At 34.7% G+C, this 19,586-nt stretch overlaps 2 long non-coding RNA genes across 3 annotated transcripts in view; one reads left to right on the top strand and one right to left on the bottom strand.

Moving 5' to 3' along the window:
• Nucleotides 1–19,586, top strand: part of LOC140626658 (uncharacterized) — a 93,182-nt gene that overhangs the window by 62,031 nt on the left and 11,565 nt on the right. The gene's annotated exons all lie outside the window — the stretch shown is intronic.
• LOC140626659 (uncharacterized) overlaps nucleotides 10,680–19,586 on the bottom strand; it is a 35,701-nt gene continuing 26,794 nt past the window's right edge. For both annotated transcript variants that reach the window (XR_012025713.1, XR_012025712.1), the window contains 2 exons: nucleotides 16,876–17,112; nucleotides 10,680–11,275 (listed from right to left, as the gene is read on the bottom strand). This is a non-coding gene — a long non-coding RNA (uncharacterized lncRNA). The remainder of the gene's footprint in view (nucleotides 11,276–16,875; nucleotides 17,113–19,586) is intronic.

Genomic DNA, 19,586 nt, shown 5'->3' with positions numbered 1-19,586 from the left:
CTTTCTTATGCCATACACAAAAATAAACTCAAAATAGATGAAAGATCCAAAATGTGAGACAGTTATCCATCAAAATCCTAGAGGAGAACACAGGCAGCAACCTCTTCAACGTCAGCCACAGCAACTTCTTGTTAGTCTCCAAAGGCAAGGGAAACAAGGGAAAAAATGATCCCTTGAGATCTTATCAAGATAAAAAGCTTTTGCACAGCAAAAGAAACAGTTGACAAAACTAAAAAGCAACATACAGAATGGGAGAAGATATTTACAATATCTTATTAGATAAAGGGCCAGTATCCAAAGTCTATAAAGAACTTACCAAACTCAATAACCAAAAACCAAAAAATTGAGTTAAGAAATTGACAGAAGACATGAACAGACATTTCTCCAAAGAAGACATACAAATGGCTAAGAGATGCATGAAAAAATGCTCAATATCACTCGGCATCAGGTAAATACAAACCAAAACCAATAAAATATCACCTTACACCAGCTGGAATGGCTAAAATTAACAACTCAGGAAACAACAGATTAGCAAGGATCAGAGAAGGAGGAACTCTCTTCCTGCACTGTTGGTGCGAATGCAAAGTGGTGCAGGGAAGAAATGGAGTGTGGGTATAAACACTTTTTAATGAAATTGGGGTGAGAGTACCTATGCTTGGAAATGAATTCAAGGTCAACTCTGTATGTGTTTATTGTGCATAGTATTGAAGCCAAGATACCATTGACTGAATCTAAATCACCATTATCTTATGTATTAATAAGAAAGAAAAAAATATTTTGCCAATTAAACAATACAAAGTAGCCTAATAACATAGAATTTTATTAAATATTTATATCACTTTGATGTATATGTAAAGAAGAAAATAAAGTCAGATGCAAGGCAATGACAGCTACATTACTATGCCTGCCCACCAAGAAGCAATTATAAGACTCCTCTGAGTATAAGAAATACAATATCAGAAAGGTGATAATGTGGAAAATTGTGCCTTTTAGAGTCAATAAAAATGACACTACATGTATACAAATGAGACAGAGTGTGTGTGCATATAGGATACACATTCTCATAAACGAAAAGAGAGATCTGAAGTAAAGATTAGCAGCTAATATCTTCCTACATGTGTAAATGAATGTTTATCTTATTTATTAACTAATTGTCTTCATTGTGCACAACAATCAGTATTTTGTGTTAATACATAATTGCTCTGTCTCTATTTTTAGTTAGCCTTAAGACATGGTACAATGAAGAAGCAGAAACAGAAAGCTGAGTGTTTAGATTGACTTTGGATACATGAAGTACATTTTGGAAAAAGGAGTAGCTTTATAAGTAATACTTTGAAAGGCAATAACATATTTCAAGGACTTGTGGAATTTCTATCATCTGAGATGAGAGATTAATGAGGGCTCTGATATTAGCTTTTTTGTAAAACTCAGATTGCACCAGGTTTTCAAATTTGCTGTGATGAATTGAGTTTCTTTAATAAGAAGTGTTTTAGGTTACCCTTTGTGCATGAAAAAAGAACATCCATTAGTGTTACAAATTTATTGTTCTGTATCATTTCTCAGCTTTCAAAGTTGGCATTGTGAAAGAATATTGGAAAAATATTCAAATTTTAGTTATTTCGGATGAATCAACAAAAATTTAGCAGTTTGATTTCTGTTAATGAGTTAAATAATTGCACCTCTCAGGGAATGAAAAATGACTTTCTTAGATTTCTTCCTCAACTAAAGGTTATGCTCCAAAATATTGAATAGCTTATAGAATTGATAATGAGTTCCTTTATTTTTCTCCATTGTTAAGTTCAAAGCTATACTTTGATTTTAAAAGGAGGCTACCATTATCTAGATTAGTGCATTTTTTTGTTTCATAATTATTGATTTTTGCTAGCATACATGTACTGAGAAAAGTTTTCTTGTGATATTAACCTCAAAGGTGACATAAAGTGAAGAAAACTGTATAGTGTCTCAAACACAATGGGGGTGCTCTCTATATATCTTTTCTACTTAATATTGTTACAGACAATCGGGACACATGTTAATGTGCTTATTGGTAAGTATATTTGTGGAAAATGAGAGTAGAGGGAATGAAGAAATTTAAACAAGATTATTGTAGCAGTAAAACTGGAATTATGACTTAAACTCTAAACCTATGCTATACCAAAGTGAAATGGCTATAATAACAACAAGAAGCACAACTCTAGAGTTATTGTATTATATATAGGATATGCATGTATATAAAAGTATACATATATACCAGAGTTTTATATAATGTATATATGGATATGGATATATTATGGGTATTATATATATGGATATTATGTGTATATGTATGTGTATATATGTTAGAGTTCATGCAATTTTACTCAGTTTACTGGGGACCTAAAAGACTAATCTTATTATAAAAATAAACAACCTAAATAAAAATAACCAAATACCAGGTTATGAAAGAGAATGAGAACTCATTTAAGACCAAAAAATTCCAGTTGCATAAAGAAATAATGAACTCGATGACTAATGATATTAAGTATTTTTCATATGCTTATTGGCCATTCACATAGCTTTTTTTTAAGAAATTTCTATGCTGATATTCATTTTTCTTTTTTAAAGATTTTATTCATTTATTCATGAGAAACACAGAGAGATAGAACCAGAGACATAGGCAGAGGGAGAAGCAGGCTCTATGCAGGGAGCCCGATGTGGGACTCGATCATGGGACTCCAGGATCACACCCTGAGCTGAAGGCAGATGCTCAACCCCTGAGCCACCCAGGTGTCCCTGATCTCCTATTTTTAAATTGGGTTGTCTTTTATTATTGAGCTGAAAGGGTTCTTTATATATCCTAGACAGAAGTATTTTCTTAGAGATAAAACTTCCAGATATTTTTGCTCATCTGTTGTCTGCCTTTTTTAATTTGCTTAATAATTTCCCCAGGAACATGAATGCTTTCATTTTGACGAAGTCCAGTGTTTAAGGTTTTCTTTTATTGCTCATACTTTTTGTGTCATTTTTAAGAATCAATTGCCAAATCTAGGTCAGAGATATTTGTCCCTATGTTTTCTAAGACTTGAAACTGGAAGTCTAAGTCTTAGAACTTTGCTTTTGTTTTTCAAGACTGTTTTGGCTTTTCTGTGTTCCCTGCCATTGTACATGGATTTTAGAATGCACTTGTTAATTTCTTTTTTTTTTTTTATTACTTGTTAATTTCTGTAGAGAACTCTGCTGGGATTGTGCTTGGTATTGGGTTGAATCTTTAGACAAATTTGGTGTGTACTGCAATCTTATCTATACTAATTCTTGAGGCCTGAGAACATGAGATGTGTTTTCCTTTTTTTTCTTTTAGTTTCTTTCAACACTGTTTTATAGTTTTCAAAGTATATGATTTGCAGTTCCTTCATTAAATTTATTCTTAATTTTTGTTGCCATTATAAATGGAATTCTTCTGTTAATTCCACTTTTGGATTTTTCATTTTAAGTATATAGAAATACAGTTGATTTTGTACATTGATCTTGCATCTGAAGACTTGCTTAACTTTATTAGTGTATTCCTTAGGACTATCTATATTCAAGATCATGTCATATGAATAGAGATAATTTAAAGTCTTCCTTTACAATCTGAATGTCTGTCTTTCTTTCTTTCTTTCTTTCTTTCTTTCTTTCTTTTCTTTCTTTCTTTCTTTCTTTCTTTCTTTCTTCTTTCTTTCTTTTTCTTTCTTTGACAAACTGCTCTGGATAGAATCTCTAACCCAATGTCAAATCAGTGTGGCAAATAATGGACATCCTTATCTTGTTTTTGATTTTGGAAAAAAGAAGGCAGCTCTTCATTATCAAGTATAATGTTAGTTGGAGTTTTTCATAGATTCCTTTACGAGGCTGAGGAAATAGCTTTCTATTTCTAGTTTGTTGAGTGTTTTTTATTGTGAAAGGATATTAGGTTTTGTCATTTGCTTTCTTTATTGAGATGGTAATATAGTTATACTTTTTTAGTTAGTTAATTTTTTATTAAAATAGTGACTCATATTAATTGATTTTTCAGCTTTGAATGCAGCCTTGCATTCCTCAGAATAGACCTCCTTCCTCCAGAGTGCTTTGGGATTAGTCTTTTGGCCTAAGGAGGAAGAGGAAGAAGGATGAAGATTCCAACTCCCCAAACCTTTCTCAACTAAGTACTATTTGGGCTCCTACAGGTTTGACCCTGTGATAAGTTCCTTGCCAATGAAAAAAATCTTCACAGAGGACACAGTGGCTCTACAAGTCACCCTGCTTGTCTCTTGGATCTTAATGAGAGAGTGGGAATCATAGTTGAAGAGATTACTAACCACATTCAGATTTCTATATCTGTTTGTGCAGCTCCTGCTGGTGAGCAAGCCCAATTAAATCTCTTCATGAAGTCAGTTTAATCTGTCCATGACACAGCCCAGACCTTAAATGACAAACCCCTGCATGGAAAATGCAGCTACTGCCAAAATAGCAAACCAAAATAGCTTTCCATTGACCAATGGAAAGGACATAAAAATGGCAATTAAGTGCCTTTTCCTGGAAGATCTGGGCCAGGATCTTCCGAATTTGATCTCTGGGTCTGGTTACTCAAAAACAAGGGCACAATGGAGGGAATTGGGGATAGCATTAAGGAACTCGAGGCCAGGTACCAGACATAAAGATTGCCTTAGGCGACCCTGCTAAGATTCTTATGGTGATGACCTCTATGACTAATGTGAGTGCTATCCCCAACAACCCTTCCAGTGAATCTGGATGTGAATCACAGCACCGTCGCAATTTTTACCTGGATCTCTTGCCTTTCAAAAATCGAAAATACTAGAGGTTAGGAGGAGATAGTGGGTTGGGAGGTATCCATCTATTCCCAGGAAGCCTTATGCCAGGGTTAGAGTTCAATGGGAAAGTAGGAAACAATTGTAGCTTTTCAATCTTTTAGATACTAGCACAGTGGATACCATGGTCCCTAAAACCTTTGGAACCAAAGTGAGGGGAAAAGAGATTATGTTCTCTGATTTAGAGAATGGCCACCAGGATCCTTGCCCAAGCCTGATTATGGATGGATCCCTTAGAGTCTATCATTGTTATGCCCCCCCCCCCCCACTTCTGACTGTATAGATCACTCTTACCTACTTTTGTGTCCAAGCCCTGTCAGGAAATGCTGCAGTTAGGGTCATTTTAGTGGGGCATGGGGAATGCCATGAACCTATCCTAATACCTGCACCTAATGCTGTTTTTGGATTTTGTTTTTGTTTTTTAAATTATTGGCTGCCTATGGGAGAAAAAGAAATAATTGCTCTTCTTGTTTAGCTAAAGGAAACCAAAGTCTTCCATGAGACTCTTTCTCTATTCAATAGTCTTATTTTGCCTGTATGGAAAACTTCAGGTACGTGGAGTCTTACCATTGATAATAGATGGCTCAACACTGTGGATCAGCAATTGGTGCCTGCAGTACTTGACATTGTGACAGATACAGGTTATTGCTCAAGCTAAGGGAACTTGGTAACTGACATCACCCGACCCTTTTAAGCATCCCTCTCCAGTAGGATGATCAAAATCAGTATACTTTCATGTGGAGCGGGTTTCAATACAGTTAATTCTACTTTTAATTCCTTCCATCCTCTTTGACCCCTTTCTGAAGATTCAGAGACATGGGAGTCTAGAATGGCTATTAAACAAGAAATGGAAGATAATAACCTCCTTCTTTTAATCCCCAAGTACACAGCATAGATTTTTGTCTACAAAGATCTTCAAGATAATGACCATCAATTTGAAGTTTCTAGTTCAACATTTTCCTTTAAAAATGTTTTTCAGAATGCTTTTGAAAATGCTTTGCTCTGGGTAGCCACATGGAAAGGACACAAAATAAACACTTTTGTTAAGCCACAATGAAATAGAAGCCAAAAAGTTTGGATTCAACATCCTATGATTTGGACAAATAGGTGCTACTCTTGGTCATGTTAAGAGATGGATTGTTCACATTACAATTGATTAAGAAAAGTTTCTGCTGCTGATAGAACTTGAGCATCTTCCAACGTTTGAGTCCAGATATGAGAAAGGAAAAGAGTGGGAATCCAATCTCTCTTCTCTCTGCCCCACAGAGTAGCCTGTGTGACTTTCACCTTGCCAAATTCATTGGTATGCCTACACCAGGTAGTTGCCATCACAATGAATTAGCCAAATGCTGGCTATAACCCCCACCACATGATCCTGCAGAAAAACATTAAATTGCTATGCTACTGAATACTGCAAATGGACCTTTTGTACACATGGACCTTTCTAGTACCTTGAGTACTCCAACCTTATTTCTTTGAATGTAATGGATTGCTGCAACTGCACTCTGCCACTACAGATCTCTTTTTGTTTATTCCACTCAGAGTTCATCAAAATTCTCAGATGTGAAGATTCGTGTTTTTTGATGATTTGAGGAAGTATGAAGCCATTATTTCTTTGAATTCTCTTGTCTGCCCCTTCTTCTCCTTTCCTTCTGATACTCTCACTACACATATTATTGGAGAGCCACTTATCTTGAGTCTCTGTTTATATTTTCTTTATTCCTCTTCTCTTTATTCTTTGGATTGTATAATGTTTATCTATACATGTTCAAATTTACCCACTCTTTTTTCCTGCAAGCTCAGATCTACTGTTGAGCCCAACTAGTGCGTTGGTCCTTTCAATTACTCTATTTTCAAATCAGAATTTCCATTTTGTTCTTTTAAAAAAATAATTTCTCCCTTTATTGTTATTCCTATTTTATGTGACATTATCATCATCCCTTAATTTACCTTTTAAAAAATATGGTTTTCCTTAGTTCTTTGAGCATATTAATAATGGCCAATTTGAAGTCTCTGTTTAATTTGACATCTGTTTGCTTTCATAGGTAGTTTGTATTGCTTGCTTTTTTCCCTATATACATGTCATACATCACTGTTTTTTTTTTTACATGCCTCAAGTTTTTGTTGGAAATTGGCATTTTCAATATATATCGCAGCTAATCTGGGTCCTGATAGCCCCCAGGACTCTGACACCACAGGAACAAAATGCCTACCACAGAGGTCGAATGGTTTTTTAAAGTGTTTTTACCATTTTTACCAGTTTCCCTGGGGAGTTGATCCATAGAATTTCTCAGGCTGTCATGCTAGAATTGGAACCCTCCTAACATTTCCTTCAGATCCAAATTGAATCAGTCTTATTCCTCTATTACATTTCAAAACTTGCTCAGATGAAGGTCAGTAATGATATTCAAGTTGCAAAATCAAATTGTCAATCAATTTTTTATTTTCATTTTATTTTGTCAGCAGCATTTGAAGAATTGGGTTATTCTCTTCTGTGGAAAAATAAAAACAAACAATAAAATAAAATAAACTTCATAATTGATTTACAGAACACCATGTTACCCTTCCTAACTCACTGGCCACTCTTTTTCTTCCTCCTCCTCCTCTTCTCCCTCTTCTTTTTTCTTCTCCTTCTCCTCCTCCTTCTATTTTTGTCTTTCCATTTTCCTGACTTCTAAATATTGGAAGGCCTGATCACTCCTTGGTTCCTAAGCTCACTTCCTTGGCAAACTATCATACTAATGAAAACAGTTATATCATTTCAATAAATAACTTTCCCCTGAATTACAGACTTGCTTATCAAATTGCTTAATAAGAAATCTCAACTTAACTGTCCATCATTCAGAATTAGCATGTCCTATGCTGGACTCCTGATTTTCCCATACTCATGACCTCATCTAACATTAACTACTTCCCAAAGACCCCATCTCCAAATATCATCACATTGGGGATTAGGGCTTCAAGATATGGATTGGAAAGGAACACAGACATGCAGTCCATAACAGATACCTTTATCTTCTATTCACCTTTTCCTTCTATTCACCTTTCCCTTGATTTTTCCTCTACATCTTAATAATCTTGCTTTTTATTGAACATACTTCTGCCTCATGGCCTTTCATAGTTCTTGATCCATCTGTCTAGAAATATATTCTTCCACAGTCCACTCCCTCAAGTCCTTGAATGTTTGGCACATCCTAGGAAATAATTCCCTAACTCTACCATCAAAAATTACAACACCCTCTTTTTCCTATCTGATGTATTTTCTTTCACAGCATGAATCACCCAGTAATATTCTATAAATTTATAAATTTTTAGTGTTGCCTATCTCTCATGAGAATTCGAATTCTATTAGAGCATAGATTTAATTTTTTTTTAATTTTTATTTATTTATGATAGTCACAGAGAGAGAGAGGCAGAGATATAGGCAGAGGGAGAAGCAGGCTCCATGCACCAGGAACCCGACGTGGGATTCGATCCTGGGTCTCCAGGATTGCGCCCTGGGCCAAAGGCAGGCGCCAAACTGCTGCGCCACCCAGGGATCCCCTAATTTTTAAAAATGTATTGTTATATCTCAAAACTTCTACAGTCATATATGACACACAGTTAAAAACATGTACTTTTAAATTGAATCAAATTACAATGCACTAATTTGGACTGCCTTGAGAAATATATAATTGAAATTATTAAAATTATAATGAAATATCAGTACACAATTTGTTTAATATCTGTTTTTCTATTATTAGATTGTGAACTCTGTGGATTAGTGACTTTTGTGAATTATTTAGTACTGAGATTTTTAGCAGTCTGAACAGTGTCTTCTTCATCACTGGAGCTCATTGAATACTGTTGAATGTCTACCTATCTATCAATTATCTATCTCTCTATTAATCTATCTCACATAAGGATAGCTTGTTTCCAATAGCACTCCTATTTGTGGATTCACCACTTTGTACTGTAGAACTCTTCCTTAAATTATCATGAATTATTCTCTATTATTTCTGTGGTATCTCTGTTAATGCAATAGAAAATCTAACAAACTAAATTACGTACGGTAGGAAGAGCTCTTCCTTTTAAAATTAAAAGATAACATTTTAGAGCAATTCTAAATCTTATAGAGGAAGTTTCATTTTTAAAAAAATTAACCACCTTAATAAAGTTAGTTTGTCAAAATAAATGCCACCTGCAGCATTTTGTGTTGCTTTCATTGAAATGATTCATTTGTGGGCAAATCAGTTGCTGTATAATGTTTTCCATAAAGTCTAGCACAGCTGGTTTTTAATTTGTCTATAAAGCAAAAATTCCCTTTGGAGTAAGTGTTTTCATTTGGATACTTAGATTTGTCATGTTTACAAACAGTATTTTCCTTACTTTATGGGCAAAGAAAAGTATAATAAGAGAGTCAATGTGCACACACACAAATACACATTAAGTAACTTCTAATTAGCTTGCTTCTATTCTAAGTAAATAGATAATGTTAAAAAATAAACTAATGGCCAGAGTACTTCCAATGAAAGAAAGCATGTGTTTATTTGGCTAACCTATGTTTAAATTATGAACACAGCCATCCAAATAAATACATTTGCATAGCACTTTAGAAGACATTTCTACCTACTTAATGCAAACTTGGTGAGAACATCATTACAAGAAATACTATTGTCATTTTATAAATGAACCCCAACATGAACTGACTTTTTCATTAATGCCAGGGTCAAGAATAAGGCCCTGGTCCTTTCTGTTCTAGTTCAATGCTTTTTCTCTTCCATATAGTCATCTACATCTATTTTCAGTAAGTCATGTTTCATTGAGATGAATAAGCGTTTATACTTGGCCTGTCAGACTTCCTTAAAACCCAAGCTGCTTTAAAGCAAATAAAGGTGCCCAAGGAATGAAATGAAGATAATTACATTCAAATATTAAGAAGTCATGATTCGGGCAGCCCAGATGGCTCAGCGGTTTAGCGCCACCTTCAGTCCAGGGCCTGATCCTGGAGACTCAGGATCTAGTCCCACATCCCTGCATGGAGCCTGCTTCTGCCTCTGCCTGTGTCTCTGCCTTTCTCTCTTTCTGTGTGTGTCTCTCATGAATAAATAGATAAAATCTTTAAAAAAAAAGAAGCCATGATTCTCCTATCATTATCATGTCTAATGAAATTTACTTATACTCAAAAGCTCACAGTGTTATACTGGAACAACTGAGGTAAAGGGAAGGCATGCTACTTTGAGGGTAGAGTATTGCTTTTCAACAATAGGGCACAGCCCTGTTTCACCAAAGAGTAACTGAACTGTAACATCTTTAGTGTCACAACCATATTTTAAGATTTAGCTTTTTAATTTTTTATACCTCATTTATTATTCACAAATACATTTTAATAATTAGGATAAACAATGTCACACAGGCAATCTCTATATTCCGCAAAGCTATGTTTGTATCTGTTGTTTCATCATGGGTGTTGATACCTGTTTAACAGCGATCTATGTTTTAAGAAACACTACAGGTGACACTGATGCCAGCTAGCTCATAAGAATTGCTGATTTATGGTGTAGAGTAATAACTTAGAAGACCTCCCATTGGGCAGCACGGGTGGCTCAGCAGTTTAGCGTCGCCTTAAGCCCAGGGCCTGATCCTGGAGACCCGGGATGGAGTCCCACGTCGGGCTCCCTGCATGGAGCCTGCTTCTGCCTCTGCCTGTGTCTCTACCTCTCTGTCTCTCTCTCTCTACTCTCTGTGTCTCGGATGAATAAATAAGTAACATCTTTTTTTTTTTTTTTTTTTAAAGAAAAGCTCCCATAATACATTGGCTCAAAGAAAATAAACACTTGTTTTTCCTTCAAGATTTTATTTATTTATTTGGCAGAGAGAGACAGAGAGAGCACAAGCAGGGGTAGTGGCAGAGAAAGGGGAGAAGCAGGCTCCTCATTGAGCAGGTAGGCCAACGTGGGGCTCGATCCTAGGATCCTGAGGTCATGACCTGAACCAAAGGCAGGCAATCAACCAACTGAGCCACCCAGATGTCCCTATCCTTAATTAAGTGTCCAGGAGTAGGAGGTGTTTGTATCACTCTATATGGCATAATTATAGGTGACTCTGTCTGAGGGACCCAGTTGCTGTCATTCTAAGGGTGTTGGAGGCTGGCTCACTGATATTTACATATATTTCAGCCCACGGAAGTGGGAAAAGAAGCCCATGGAACTTTTAGTGAAGGTACTGCTTATATCTTCAACGATGAACCCCAAGATCTCGGTGAATTTACTATTTGAAGTTTATTTCTTATTCACATGAAGTCCTAAACAGTTGTTTCCGCCCAGTGGATGGATCTCTTCTAAGGGGTTCTTCCAGGATCCAGACCCATTTCTTGTGATTTCACTATTGTCAACAAGAGAATTCCAGTCTTGTCATGCTCATCGTCTCCTAGCTGGTGCAGGGGTAAAAACCATGAAGTAGCAGTTTGGGAGCTATTAAGGAAACAGTGGAAATGGCACAGATCATTTACAGAACATTCTATTCTCTAAATGTAGCACATGGAACACTTGACTGAAAGGGGGGTGGGAAGCATAATCTAACTGTACACTGAGAAGAAAAGGAAATATGTTCATTGAACAGCTCCAAAGTTTATGCCAACTGGAACATAGTTCTTTCTTTAAAGTTATAATAGAGGAATTTCATCTTTCATTCCCTCTCATTTCTCAATGACCTAAAATGTTAATGATATACCAACTTGAGCAGGATCCAGGAAAAGATATGTCTTCTCTATAACTATATGCTCAGATTAAATTTGGCAGGTACTATTTTAAGAGGAAGAAGAAAATAATTAATACTGGTGAAAATGTAACAGTTTCTGCCACAACTTTCCACACATAAAGTCTGCAAATATATTTGTTTAATTAAAGTTGAATATGGATTGTGGGGACAGCATTAACATAGATTTAATTTTCATTTAGCAAAATTTCCTGAAGAAATGAAGTGATAATGTAAATGTATTTGTTTTTCTCTTCTCTCTGGTGTCAGGTGTTTTATCTCTCAATTTTAACGCTATGCTAAAGGACTTCATGGAGTCTTACTTTGTAGTCAATGAGCTATTATTCATTTAGTAAAAGTCTTCTGATTTAGTGGTTTAGAATTTCAAAGATACCATTTACTAAAACATCACGTAGATTTAATTAAGTGCTTAGCTTTTATTGGAAATATGGCAGGTGTCTGTCTAAATAAATTTCTATATAATTAATTAGTAGCTGTCTCTGTGTAATATTTAAGAATTGGCATGGCACTTGGTTAAGAATTCACTCTTCGTTAGATGAATAGTTTGCTTTCAAAGGAAATTACATCTATAGAGCAAAATCCTCACGTTAACTGGAATTAAACTATTGTGTGTCAGAAACACTGCTAAATATTTTCACATATGGTAGCTAATTTAATGACGCCATTGGTAGTAAGGCCATTTCTATAAGAAAGGATTGAATAAAGGAGAAGATAAAGAGGAGGTAGGATAAGATGAGACTCTAAAGAAGAAGAGGGGGGAACAGAACCAGAAGAAAGACAGGCTTTTAAGTTGGCTTCACTGCAAATGAGAATTCTTGACATAAATCAAAGAGCTGAGAATAGTGTTACATTAAATGCACAGCAAACTCAAATAGATCCTCCATTATACCTAGTAATTCTACTTTGTTTTTCTGATTAGCTCTTGGAAGCTTGTTTCCCCAACTTCAACAACGGTATTACACATATCTCCTAATATGCCCAGATTTCTAATTCTGTCTTGCCCCCTTTACTTCTGCTTCCAGCTTAAATCCTCAGTTCATACTTTATGATATTAAATTAGATGGAGAGGAACCTTTTCATCTTTCCCATATGTGACTGAAACCATATTCTTCCATGGATAAAGTATGTCTTCCAGAAAATGCCAATTCTTCTTTGATCCCTTTTTCACATATCATGGAGGTCTTTCTTTTTACTTTAGCATACAATTAATCTAAAAATTTATATTAAAGGAAAAATTCTTAATTTCACAAAAGTCTTCAGCATCTGCACCACTGCCACATACTCATACTCACATGTGGTTGGCACTTGCTCCCTGCCCCCGTCACATTTCATCTCACACCAATATGGTTTCCCCCTTCTCCATTCCTTTGAGATTATCATTTACAGTTACTATTTTGTAAAGATTTTATTTAGTTGTTTGTTTATTTATTTATTTGAGAGAGAGTGAGGGCTAGAGAGATTACAGAGGGAGCTTGCTGCTAAGCAGGGAGCCCCATGCAGGGGCTGAGATCATGACCTGAGCCTAAGGCAGATGTTAGGTAGGTGCCAGGCAGATGCCCCTCATTTCCAGTTATTGGTGACTTCCATGGTGCCATATCGAAAGGTACATACTTTTTTATCTCTTAGCTTTACTCAATACTTCAGAGAGTTTCTCCCTGGTTCTCCCTTTGTCAAATGAACTATTGTTTTGATTTCTTGAGAAGATGCACCCTTGGATTTCTTTGTTTCTTTTTCTCTAGACTATTTTTTTTCTAGACTTGTTCTTTCTATGTAATTCCTACATATGGTGCTTTGAATAACCTTTCTCTTCTTCCTTGGATTCCAAATGAATTGAAAAATAAAAGAAGTGAGTTCAGTAATTAGGAGCAAAATGTAGTATTTGTGAATGATGAAATAGTCATTTAAGATGGTGGCTTATATTTTGGCAAGTAGTCTTCCTAATAACAGACCCCTAATACAGACAGAGCCTCTCAGTCAATAACAGTGGAGAACTATTCTATGTCTTCTCTCACAGGGATTGAGTCTTCACCACATTGCTGAGAATAACAGAGTGCATGCTTTTTGTAGAAGTTGGCTCCCAAGAAAAAGGGGAGAGGAAAAAATAGAGACCTATGCCTGAGTAGGATCATGATCCTAAAATGAATATATGCCAGTGTGAGAGGTTGAATGAAGAGAGACCAGAAGTGCTGTTTCCTTTTAGTGGAAGGAAATTATTGTAAATGTTATCAATGGCTATAGGCATTCCCAGTAATTCTTAGGAATTCTAGAGTTTGTATAAAGAAATACAAGTCACAGACATTATGTGACAAGTATGTGACAATTCCATAATGCAGATGAGATAGGCATCTGATCAGAAAGGCCTTCCTAGGCTGCCAATAGAAAATAGCACCTGAACTTACACATTACTTGCTTTCTGCTTACACCCCTTATAGGCTGACACAAATAATTATTCTTTTATAGTTTGTCTAAAGTATAAAGAAAAGTCCTTGACTATAAGATCTTTTTTTGGTTCAAGTTGTATTCCCAACAGTAACCAGAATGTGGTAGGCATTATTGAGTGAATGAATAAGTGAGACAAAAGTAACACAAATATACAAAAGTTTCATATCAGTATTATATGTAGAAATAAGTGAAGGTGACTAAAAGTCTTATAGTTGTTCATTGATGGAAGAGATTATTGCTCTCTAGATTGATCAAAGAAGGCTTCAAGGAGATAAAATTGTGCTATGTAGGATGAGTGAGGAGAAAAATATGACTAAAAGCAAAGTTCAAAAAAAATCACAAGACATTTTTTGGGCCTGTGAAATTTATTAGAGTTACATTACATGAACTTCTTCTACTCACTGCTGTTATATAAAGAAACATGATGAAATATATGAAAGGCATAAAATCACACATTTTATTCTTCATTTTGTTTTTCTATTTCAATTATTGTTACTGTATTTAATATTTAACTCTATAACTTCTGTGTTCTAGAGAAGAATATGTAGTGCATGTGTACACATGCAAGTGTGCATATCATGTTGTGTATATAAATACACCTATAAATAAACAATATTCTAGGACTATACAATTTATTGAAAACATATAAACCATTTATAAAGTATATTTTCCCCTTAATCTTATTTCTAAAAATTACAAATGACTTTCTGCCTAGTTTATATATTCTCTTTTTATTACTTTAAAATTCTTTTAGCATAGTAAGTTGTTTTAAATCTTCTGTGTTTAGAAGCATCTTGTAAGCAAAAATGACAGTAATCACATGCTATTTTATTTTCCCTCCTTCTGTTAATAGCAGTATAAAGTAATATAGCCTGAGAACTAATATATATAAATGGTCTATGCTTATTAACTCTAAAATGATTTGCAAAAGAAAATGTGAAATTGGGAAAGTATTCTTTTCCTGCAAGAGTAAAATTTCAAGAAAATGGAACAATCAAGAATAGCTTAGATAAGATTCCTGCTGTTTCTCTCCAGGAGATTCAATAATCTTCTGATTCTTTTCCTATAATATTGCACAAAATTGCTCATGTTAGGCAACTAGCAGGTATCAAAAGAATACAATTATGATGAGATGACTTTCTCTGATCTATAGACTAAGTCTGATTTTTAATTTTGCATTTTATCCCTATTTATTAGAACATGCAAATATTACCTCTTGGATTGAATAGCTCAACTCATGAATGAAAATTATCATTGTTTTGAGTTAACCTACACATTTTTGAGCTTTTAACTATAAACTTAAGGCCTGAACTGTATTTTTTTTTCCTAATACAGAAGCTATCCAAAAGTCCCAGAAAGGTCAATTTCATTGCTCTTCTCTATGATAGATACTTTATAAAGAACTGAGGGCAGTTATCACCATTATATTTCACCTAAGAATACTTTTTTAAAAATCCACACCATTTTTGGATCTCTGAAGACTTTGCACCAGATAAGTGGCAAGATCTAACCTAGAGGCCATTAGACAAAGCATATTTTATCATTGCCCACTGTGTAATCAAGAAGTTGGCAAGAAGAATATTTTGTAATTCTCATCTTTAAAAAATTCTGTCTATATTTCTACTGGTCCTAAGGCATGCATGATGATTTAGAAAATATTGTTTATGGGGATTTCTATAATAAAAGGAACATATACTTTCTCTACTACATTTAGAATTATTAAGCATACCATTTTTTTTAGGTGAAGATGAAAATCGCTGTTGTAAATTTTATTTTCAGTAAGTAATTGAGGAAAGAAGAGCTGCAAAGCCGATGCATATTCAGAAGTGATAATAATATATTATTATTATATATTTGATCAGAAATTTATTTTAGTAAATTTCATATAATTTCAATTTGATATTTTGTACTCTAATTTTTTCCTCTAAGATATTTGCCTACATAATTATTCTTCTCAGAAGTATTAACTAACATCAGATAGGCATAGAAATAAGCAATTAATTATTTAAATCTCATATTAATTTTCCTATTTAAAAAATATTTTTTATTTTCATTCATTGAGGTGATGTTTATTAATACAACAAATGTATACCAAGGCCTTAGGAGGTGCCAAGTTTAGTTTGATTTTCAAAGAGCTTAAATTATATTAGGAACCTTTATCCAGCAAATGATAATGCATTTCAATGTCCAAGAAAACAATGATATGACACTTAATTTCTATTATATTAACACCTCTTGCATTTTCTTTGTTGTTTTATAAATATTTATTGACTGTCAACCATAAGAAGGGCATTCTCCTATGTAATGCAGATAAATTGGCAAGCAAAAATGTAAAAATTTCATTCCTTTTTAAATTTATTTTCTAATGCTAGCTAACCCTCAAAGCAGAGCTCCATATACATGAGTGACCCAGCTTAGATGACAGAGCAGAAATACTCTGCTGATTCAGAGTATAGAGAGTTGCTGATTAAACCTTTAAGATTTTGGGTGGTTTGTCATAGAACAATAAATAATTGATATAGGTGAGGATACAATAAGCATAATATACAAATGAATAATAATATATCAGAAGAGTTATTCTCAAATACTTTATATTCAGTGTTTTTGTACAGTCATAAATAATTACAGATCACAAAAAACTTTTGTCCATTGATGACATCTATTGGTATCTACCATGTAAGGTATTAGAATAGACTTTTAGAATATGTATTTGTTTAAAAGTAGCAATAAATAACTTATTATAGATTAACAACATATTTTAATGGAAAAAAACCTATAATTTCAAACACAAAATATAAAAATAATGAGAGTGACATTTTCACATTTTTGCAAATTTAACTACTTTTTTACATACCTGACTGATTAAATAATAACTGGATTTATATATCTGGTTCTTCACTCAATCTACTGTGATATGTAGTTTTCCTTGAAGAAAATGAAGAAAAGTTTGCCTCATGAAGTCATGTAGTTGGAAGAGAGGGGCATTTTAACAACCTTTTCAGGTGATTGTGGATATATTTCTTCGATATGACACCAACACTCCTTAATTATGTTTCTTAGAGCTTGCTTGCTTGCAGTGAGGAATCTGAAACTGTATCAAATGAATTCTCATTTTACTCTTACATTAAAATCCACTTGTAGTTCTTGTACTTTGAACGGATTTTTCAAATATGCATGATTTTGTAATTTCATGTCCTGACCATTAAGAAAATACAGATTATCTCTGTTGAGCAGGGAGCCTGATGTGGGGCTGGATCCCAGGACCTCAAGATCATGACCTGAGCCAAAAGCCGACACTTAACTGACTGAGCCACCCAGGTGCCCAAGAAGAGCCATTAAGTACTAAGACACTGATACAAGTTTTCCAAAATTCTAATTTTTGTTTAAAATTTCAATCATATTGGGGCACGTAGGTGGCTCAGTTAAGCATCAGACTTTTGGCTCAGGTCATGATCTCAGGGTTTGGCTCAGGTCATGATCTCAGGGTTTGAGATGGATTCCTGCTTTAGGCTCCATGCTCAGTGCAGAGTCGGCTTGAGATTGCTTCCCTTTCCTTCTCTCTCAACTCTGCCCCTCCCTCCACTTGTGTATGCACTCTCTACTAAAATGAATAAATAAAATCTCTAAACAATTCTTGAATTGTATTGTTGATAATGTATTGTTAGTGCCTAAAATTAGGCTTTTTGATTATTAGTGTATGATATTACACTTCTACTGTCAAGCCAACTGTTTCAAAAGACATTCATCTCAAATAAACATATTGCCAGCCATATAATAGGCAATAGCAAAACAACTGGTGAGGAATCATGGTGTTCCATCATGAAGTTCCCTTTTTATAAAGTCTTGGGTAACTAGATAACTGACTGCTTGAGTGACCCCACTTTTCTCTTTTCACACCATTCCCATTCTTATGGTTTCAGTTTGTCAATAAAAAGTGAACCCATGATGGCAGCCCACGTGGCTCAGCGGTATAGGGCCGCCTTCAGCCCAGGGCATGCTCCTGGAGACCCAGGATCGATTCCCACGCTGGGCTCCTTGCATGGAGCCTGCTTCTCCCTCTGCCTGTGTCTGTGGCTCTCTCTCTCTCTCTCTGTCTCTCATGAATAAATAAATAAAATCTTTAAAAAAGTGAACCCTTGAGATCCTAGGTACCTCAGAAATATCTGAAAATATCCAAGTCTGAATAAGTATAGTTTATAAGTCACTTGTTCTTTCCAGTAAAAATATTCATTAAAAAGTATCTAGTTCAGTCAGCTTGCATCACAAATAATTGCTAAAGTGCTTTTGGTTTAATAAACTTTATACAGTAGAAGAGTTTTAAGGACATTTCCCAATTCATACAGAATATTAAAATGATGTGCATTTTAGGATTCAGATACAGTAAAATTAATTATTGCTATTGTTTTGTCAAGAGCATTCTTAAGTGCAAGTAGCTTTCAAAAAATTATAGGTACATAGTGGTGAACAATACAGTGACTACTATACTAGTACATGTGGCCTGCTAGTCCACAAATACAGTGAAGTGTCATCCCTTGATTTGATGGCTCTTGCATCATTAATGCAAATGATGACATGGTGAAAAAGGTAAATAATAATATCATATTACTATAAAAATAATTTGGCATTACAGATGACCTATAAAGTTTTCAAGGACTTCCTGAGTGCTGTAGACCACATTTAAAAAATTTTTATAAGATAAACATGTGGAAGCAAATTAGTGTCATGGGGCATTAGGAGTATTGGAAAGGGGAATGATTTGTGATTCTGAATAGAGTGACTTGTTTTGAGAATGCTGAGAAGGTGATCTTTGAGTCACAAAGATTTCTGAGGAAAGAACTCACTAGGCAAAAAGCATAACTAATGCTAGTGCCCTACGCATGTTTCAAGATCAGTCCAAAGGCAAGTGTGACTGGAGCAGAGTCAACAATGACTAGAGAGGTAACAAGAGGGCGAGATCATATAAGGCTTTGAAGGCCATCATAAGTATTTTCCAACATGCAGGGTTGTTAGGCGAGGGGTTGCATAACTTGATTTAGATTTTTAAGGAATCTGTCTGGTTGTAGACAGAAACTATAAGAGTGCACGGGTGAACAGACATCAATGTTCTATAATGAGTTATTTTAGTGATCCAGATGATGTATCACCATGGTTTGGACCATAATGGTAGCAACTGGAGTTGATAGAATAAAGTGGTTGAATTATGGGTATGTTTGGAAGATACAGATATTGGGAATTTCTAATATAGTGCCTGGATGATGCAACAAAAAGACTGGCCAAAAAAATTCCAAAGTTCTTGAATGGAGCATATGAAATGACAAAGCTGACATTAATCATAATAGTTACAACAGCAAGAAGGTAAGTTTGAGGAAGATCAGCTTAGTTTTGACATGCTTCTTGTGAGGGTTTATTTATTTATTTATCTTTTCTTGTATCTTTTAGACATATAACATTAGATACTAATTAAAGAGTTGGATACATTAGACTGGATTGAGGGATGAATTCATGCTAGAAATAAAAATGAAGGTGGTCCTTTGTCATTAGACTGGATGAGGCAGTGAGTATTAG

This window comes from Canis lupus, chromosome 38 (genome assembly GCF_048164855.1).
Source record: "Canis lupus baileyi chromosome 38, mCanLup2.hap1, whole genome shotgun sequence".
Taxonomy (NCBI): domain Eukaryota; kingdom Metazoa; phylum Chordata; class Mammalia; order Carnivora; family Canidae; genus Canis; species Canis lupus.
The sequence above is the reverse complement of the archived record's forward strand: the minus strand, read 5'-3'. Positions and strand labels throughout refer to the sequence as shown.